The sequence below is a fragment of the Triticum aestivum genome, chromosome 5B (assembly GCF_018294505.1).
Source record: "Triticum aestivum cultivar Chinese Spring chromosome 5B, IWGSC CS RefSeq v2.1, whole genome shotgun sequence".
Classification (NCBI taxonomy): domain Eukaryota; kingdom Viridiplantae; phylum Streptophyta; class Magnoliopsida; order Poales; family Poaceae; genus Triticum; species Triticum aestivum.
Window position 1 is genome coordinate 683,157,222 of NC_057807.1, and position 7,792 is coordinate 683,165,013.

Genomic DNA, 7,792 nt, shown 5'->3' on the forward strand with positions numbered 1-7,792 from the left:
AATTAACCGTTAGGTTTATTCTGCATTTGTTCAAGCCTAAATAGTAATTATTTTAAAACGCCTATTAACCCCCCCCCCCTCTAGGCGACATCCACAGTCTTTCAACAGGTATCTCCAAAAGTGTCTGTTGGGTTGGCATGAATCGAGATTGGGATTTGTCACTCCGTGTGATGGAGAGGTATCTCTGGGCGCACTCAGTAATGCATCATCATAATGAGCTCAATGTGACTAATGAGTTAGCCACGGGATCATGCGTTATAGAACGAGTAAAGAGACTTGCCGGTAACGAGATTGAACAAGGTATAGGGTTACCTACGATCGAATCTCGGGCAAGTAACATACCGATGGACAAAGGGAATTGTATACAGGATTGATTGAATCCCCGACATCGTGGTTCAACCGAAGAGATCATCATGGAACACGTGGGAGCCAATATGGGTATCCAGATCCCGCTATTGGTTATTGGCCGGAGAAGCATCTCCGTCATGTCTGCATGGTTCCCGAACCTGTAGGGTCTACACACTTAAGGTTTGGTGACGCTAGAGTTGTAATGGGAATATTATGTGGTTACCGAAAGTTGTTCGGAGTATCGGATGAGATCCCGGACATGACGAGGAGTTCTGGAATGGTCCGGAGGTAAAGATTTATATATGGGAAGTCCTATTTTGGCCACCGGAAAATGTTCGACATTTTTCGATATTGTACCGGGAAGGTTCTAGAAGGTTCCGGAGTGGGGCCCACCTTCATGGGGGGACCCACATGAACGTGGGTAGTGGAATCAAGCCCCACACCCCTAGTCAAGGCGCACCAAGATCCCCCCTTAAAAGGAATAAGATCATATCCCGAAGGGATATGATCAAGATCCCTAAAAAAGGGGGTTTAACAATCGGTGGGGAAGGGAAAGGATGGGATTTCTTTCCTCCCACCTTTGCCAATGCCCCAATGGACTTGGAGGGCAAGAAACCAGCCCCCTCCACCCCTATATATAGTGGGGAGGCGCATGGGAGATCCACCCTTTGCCCCTGGCGCAGCCCTCCCCCTCCAACTCCCCCTCCTCCTCCGTTGAGCGTAGCGAAGCTCTGCCGGAGAACCACGAGCTCCACCACCACGCCGTCGTGCTGCCGGAGTTCTCCCTAAACTTCTCCTCTCCCCCTACTAGATCAAGAAGGAGGAGACGTCCCTGGGCTGTACATGTGTTGAACACGGAGGCGCCATCCGTTCGGCGCTTGGAACGGATCTTCCGCGTTTTGAATCGCCGCAAGTACGACTCCATCAACCGCGTTCTTGTAACGCTTACGCTTAGCGATCTTCAAGGGTATAAAGATGCACTCCCTCTCTCTCGTTCCTAGCATCTCCTAGATTGATCTTGGTGACACGTAGAAATTTTTTGGAATTATTACTGCGTTCCCCAATAGTGGCATCATGAGCTAGGTCTATGCGTAGATTCTATGCACGAGTAGAACACAAGTAGTTGTGGGTGATGATTTGGTCAATTTGCTTACCGTTACTAGTCCTATCTTGATTCGGCGGCATTGTGGGATGAAGCGGCCCGGACCGACCTTACACGTACGCTTACGTGAGACAGGTTCCACCGACTGACATGCACTTGTTGCATAAGGTGGCTAGCGGGTGTCTGTCTCTCCCACTTTAGTCATATCGGATTCTATGAAGAGGGTCCTTATGAAGGGTAAATAGCAATTGACATATCACCGTTGTGGCTTTTGCGTAGGTAAGAACATTCTTGCTAGAAACCCATAGCAGCCACGTAAAACATGCAACAACAATTACAGGACATCTAACTTGTTCTTGTAGTGTATGCTATGTGATGTGATATGGCCAAAAGGATGTGATGAATTATATATGTGATGTATGAGATTGATCATGTTCCTGTAATAGGAATCACGACTTGCATGTCGATGAGTATGACAACCAGCAGGAGCCATAGGAGTTGTCTTAATTTATTGTATGACCTGCGAGTCAATATAAGCGCCATGTAATTACTTTACTTTATTGCTAACCATTAACCATAATAGTAGAAGTAATAGTTGGCGAGACAACTTCATGAAGACACGATGATGGAGATCATGGTGTCATGCCGGTAACGATGGTGATCATGCCGCGCCTCGAAGATGGAGATCAAAAGCGCAAGATGATATTGGCCATATCATGTCACTTTATAATCCGCATGTGACGTTTATGATGTTTACATCTTATTTGCTTAGAACGACGGTAGCATAAATAAGATGATCCTTCACTAAATTTCAAGAAATGTGTTCCCCCTAAGTGTGCACCATTACGAAGGTTCGTTGTGTCTAAGCACCATGTGATGATCGGGTGTGGTAGATTCTAACGTTCGAATACAATGGGTGTAAGCCAGATTTACACATGCGAAAACTTAGGTTGACTTGACGAGCCTAGCATGTACAGACATGGCCTCGGAACACGAGAGACCGAAAGGTCGAACATGAGTCCTATAGTAGATGCGATCAACATGCAGATGTCCACCGTTGATGACTAGTTTGTCTCACGTGATGATCGGACACAGCCTAGTCGATTCGGATCATGTATCACTTAGATGAGTAGAGCGATGTCTATCTGAGTGGGAGTTCATTAAATAATTTGATTAGATGAACTTAATTATCATGAACTTAGTCTAAAATTGTCTTTACAATCTATCTGTAGATCCAATGGCCCATGCTAATGTTGCCCTCAAATTCAACGCGTTCCTAGAGAAAACAAAGCTAAAAGACAATGGTAGCAACTATACGGATTGGGTCCGTAACTTGAGGATCACATAGCTGCCGAGAAAGCATATGTCCTTGAAGCGCCACTAGGTGTCGCACCCATTTTCCCAGAAACTCAAGACGTTATGAATGCCTGGCAGTCGCGTAGTGATGATTACTCCATGGTTCAGTGCGGCATGCTTTACAGCTTAGAACCGGGGCTCCAAAAGCGTTTTGAGCAACACGGAGCATATGAAATGTTCCAAGAGCTGAAAATGGTTTTCCAAGCTCATGCCCGAGTCGAGAGATATGAAGTCTCCGACAAGTTCTACAGTTGTAATACGGAGGAAAATAGTTCTGTCAGTGAGCATATACTCAAAATGTCTGGGTTGCACAACTGCTTGTCTCAACTAGGAGTTAATCTTCCAGATGAGTCGGTCATTGACAGAATCCTCCAGTCGCTTCCACCTAGCTACAAGAGCTTTGTGATGAACTACAATATGCAAGGGATGGAGAAGTCCATTCCTGAGTTATATTCAATGCTGAAATCAGCGGAGCTGGAAATCAAAAAGGAACATCAAGTGTTGATGGTGAATAAGACCACCAGTTTCAAGAAAGGCAAGGTAAAGAAGAACTTCAAGAAGGACGGGAAGGGAGTTGCCGCGCCGGGTAAGTCTGTTGCCGGGAAGAAAAAGCCAAAGAATGGACCCAAGCCTGAGACTGAGTGCTTTTATTGCAAGGGAAATGGTCACTGGAAGCGGAACTGCCCCAAGTACTTAGCGGATAAGAAGGCTGGCAATGCCAAAGGTATATATGATATAAATGTTATTGATGTGTACCTTATCAGCGCTCGTAGTAGCTCCTGGGTATTTGATACCGGTGCGGTTGCTCACATTTGTAACTCAAAGTAGGAGCTGCGGAATAAGCGGAGACTGGCGAAGGACGAGGTGACTATGCACGTCGGGAATGGTTCCAAGGTCGATGTGATCGCCGTCGGCACGCTACCTCTACATCTACCTTCGGGATTAGTTTAAAACCTCAATAATTGTTATTTAGTGCCAGCTTTGAGCATGAACATTGTATCTGGATCTCGTTTAATGCGAGATGGCTACTCATTTAAATCCGAGAATAATGGTTGTTCTATTTATATGAGAGATATGTTTTATGGTCATGCGCCACTGGCCAATGGTTTATTTTTATTGAATCTCAAACGTGATGTTACACATATTCATAGTATGAATTCCAAAAGATGTAAGGCTGATAAAGATAGTCCCACATACTTGTGGCACTGTCGCCTTGGTCACATTGGTGTCAAACGCATGAAGAAACTCCATGCAGATGGACTTTTGGAGTCTCTTGATTATGAATCATTTGACACGTGCGAACGATGCCTCATGGGCAAAATGACCAAGACACTTTTCTCCGGAACAATGGAGCGAGCAACCAACTTGTTGGAAATAATACATACTGATGTGTGCGGTCCAATGAGCGTTGAGGCTTGCGGTCTTGGTCAAGTGAGCATAGTAATGAAAGCACGATGACTAATAGCAGCTGGGTAGAACAGATCGGAATGGAAGACAAAATGAAGCTAAATAGGTAATAGTCTTGGAACAGTGAAGTCAAACAGATCAGAAGAACAAGCAATGACTTCACGAAGAAAAACAGAAATGTAAAGGAGGTGGGGGGTAGTACCAGTATCTTGGTGAAGACAAGGATTTGGTACATCAGTTCCAGTTGCTGTGACAACTATACGTCTGGTTAGGGAGGCTGAGATTGAACTCAGAAGACCGCATCTTCACCTTATTCCCCTTGAGCTAAGGACACCCAGTCCTCACCCAATCAGTCTGGTAAGTCTTCAAGGTAAACTTCCAAACCTTCACAGACTCCGTTCACCGGTGATCCACAATGACTCTTGGATCCTTAGAACGCGATGTCTAACCGGCTGGAGGATACATAGTCCTCAAGTGTAACAAGTCTTCAAGTCACGCGGACAGAAAGACTTCGGTGATGCCTAACACTCTTTGGCTCTGGGTGTTTTGGGCTTTGTCCTCGCAAGGATCTCTCTCTCAAAGGCTTCGGAGGTGGGTTGCTCTCAAACGACAAAAGCTATGCACTAACTCTGAGCAGCCACCAATTTATGCATGTAGGGGTTGGGCTATTTATAGCCAGGAGGCAACTCGACATGATATGTCCAAAATGACCCCTGGGCACTAAGGAACCAACATGTGTCCAACGGTCGGATTTCAAACACATGCGGCAGCTTGGCTTGGGCTACAAGCAAAGTTGACTCATCCAACTCTGGATAAGATTTGCTCTCATTATCTTTGCTCGAAGACATAGGATTTGGGTTGAGCATCATGTCAGTCTTCTGACTTTTTTCACTTGGACCCCACTTAACAGTTTGTTGGTTCCTATGACTCAATAAAGAAGAAACGAAAGCTATGAAAAAAACTATGTCTTCGCACTCCATAGTCTTCAAGTGAATGTCTTCACACGTCATTATCTTCAACGTGAATGTCTTCACGAACCACCATTGTCTTCAAAGTCTTCATAAATTTTTAGGGGTCATCTCTGGTAGGAAAACCAAATCATTGAGGGACTGCTACCTGTGTTATCCTGCAATTCTCACAAACACATTAGTCCCTCAACCATGTTTGTCTTCAATACTCCAAAACCAACTAGGGGTGGCACTAGATGCACTTACAGGAAGGGAATGACGTACAAGCATCGCCGTTGTCGGATCCAACCACCGAAGATCAGATCCTGGTTTTCACCCTAAGACCAATTCCGAGCAAAATTTGAGCGATGCCAACACCAGGGTAGCGACACCAAGAACACTATCATTGCCATGTATAGCCAACTAGGGTCAGGCCAAAGTTTTCACCCTCAAGACTAGGTACTTGACAAGTACCACCCAATCAAAATCAAATTATGTTGTCTCCTCCACTTGCCTCAATCCCAATAGTTGCTTATGTGAACTGTCCTTACGGTGAGCGGTGACCATGTCCATGCAGGTAGGATGGCGAGACTCGACAGGAGCCACTCACCATCACCAAAGGAAGTCTTGACGGGCAGAAGGGACAGTGACATCACCAAATCTTGGGTCTGGGACACTTCGGAGGCCTGCACCATCCTCACAGGTGGCATTCAAGGCAGATGTGCACAAGACGACAGCACCACTTGCAGCCACTATCTCCAGTGTTCTCACCTATGGACACAGATCATACAGGTTGAATCCTGTTAGGTGACCTAGCAGCATGCTCTCCGGATTCATAGTGCCACCTAACCTTGCACCCGAGCTCGAGCAGAAGACCGCCATGACTGCGCTTCCATGCAAGAGATGCGGGAGATGGTCGCGGCAACTGTGCTTGGCCACCACCTCAACCTGTCGCACCACGACGCGAAAGAGTCACCCAGGACCAATGGGCCATGGCATGAGCATGCTCCCAGCTTTGATCTCCGCTTCCCGATCATGCACCAGCTAGGCTACCCTAGATGGTGGATGCCACAGGAGATGACCGTTCGGACAAGTGCGGTCCCGTGCGGAAGAAAGGAGTCGTTCTCGTGCTCCCGCCGAGGAATTGACGACGCCACGAGGCTGTTGGGTAACGTAGCAATAATTCAAAATTTTCCTACGTGTCAACAAGATCAATCTAGGACATGCTAGCAACGAGAGAGAGGGAGTGCATCTTCATACCTCTTGAAGATCGTGAAATGGAAGCGTTGCAAGAACGCGGATGATGGAGTCGTACTCGCGGCAATTCAAATCGCGGAAGATCCGATCTAGCGCCGAATGGACAGCACCTCTGCGTTCAAGACACGTACATCCTGGGGACGTCTCCTCCTTCTTGATCCAGCAAGGGGAGAGGAGAAGTTGAGGGAGAGCTCCGGCAGCACGACGGCGTGGTGGTGGAGCTTGTGGACTTTCTGCAGGGCTTCGCCAAGCTCTATGGAGGAGAAGGGAGTGTTGGAGGTGGGAGGGGCTGCGCCAGGGGAAGGGTACGGCAGCCCTCCCACCCCCCCCCCTCCCCCCACTATTTATAGCGGAAGGGGAGAGGGGCCCGGCCCCCTTAGATCTCATCTAAGGGGTGGGCGGCCAAGGGGGGAGCTTGCCCCCCAAGTTTTGTGGGAGGCGCCCCCACCCCCTAGGGTTTCCAACCCTAGGCGCCTTGGGCCCTTGGGGGAGCACCAGCCCACCAGGGGCTGGTTCCCACACTTTGTTCAGCCCATTAAGTCCCCTGGGGCAGGTGGCCCCACCCGGTGGACCCCCGGACACCTTTCGGTGGTCCCGGTACAATACCGATAACCCCCAAAACTATTCCGGTGACTAAAACTGGACTTCCCATATATAAATCTCTACCTCCGGGCCATTCTGGAACTCCTCGTGACGTCCGAGATCTCATCCGGGACTCCTAACAACCTTCGGTAACCACATGCTATTTCCCATAACAACTCTAGCGTCACTGAACCTTAAGTGTGTAGACCCTACGGGTTCGGGAACCATATAGACATGACCGAGACATCTCTCTGGCCAATAACCAACAGCGGGATCTGGATACCCATGTTGGCTCCCACATGTTCCACAATGATCTCATCGGATGAACCACGATGTCGGGGATTCAATCAATCTCGTATACAATTCCCTTTGTCCACCGGTATGTTACTTGCCCGAGATTCGATCGTCGGTATCCCAATACCTCATTCAATCTCGTTACCGGCAAGTCTCTTTACTCGTTTCGTAATGCATGATCCCGTGAGTAACTCCTTAGTCACATTGAGCTCATTATAATGATGCATTACCGAGTGGGCCCAGAGATATATACCTCTCCGTCATACGGAGTGACAAATCCCAGTCTCGATTCGTGCCAACCCAACAGACACTTTCAGAGATACTTGTAGTGCACCTTTATAGCCACCCAGTTACATTGTGACGTTTGGTACACCCAAAGCATTCCTACGGTATCCGGGAGTTGCACAATCTCATGGTCTAAGGAAACAATACTTGACATTAGAAAAAGCTCTTAGCAAACGAACTACACGATCTTGTGCTATGCTTAGGATTGGGTCTT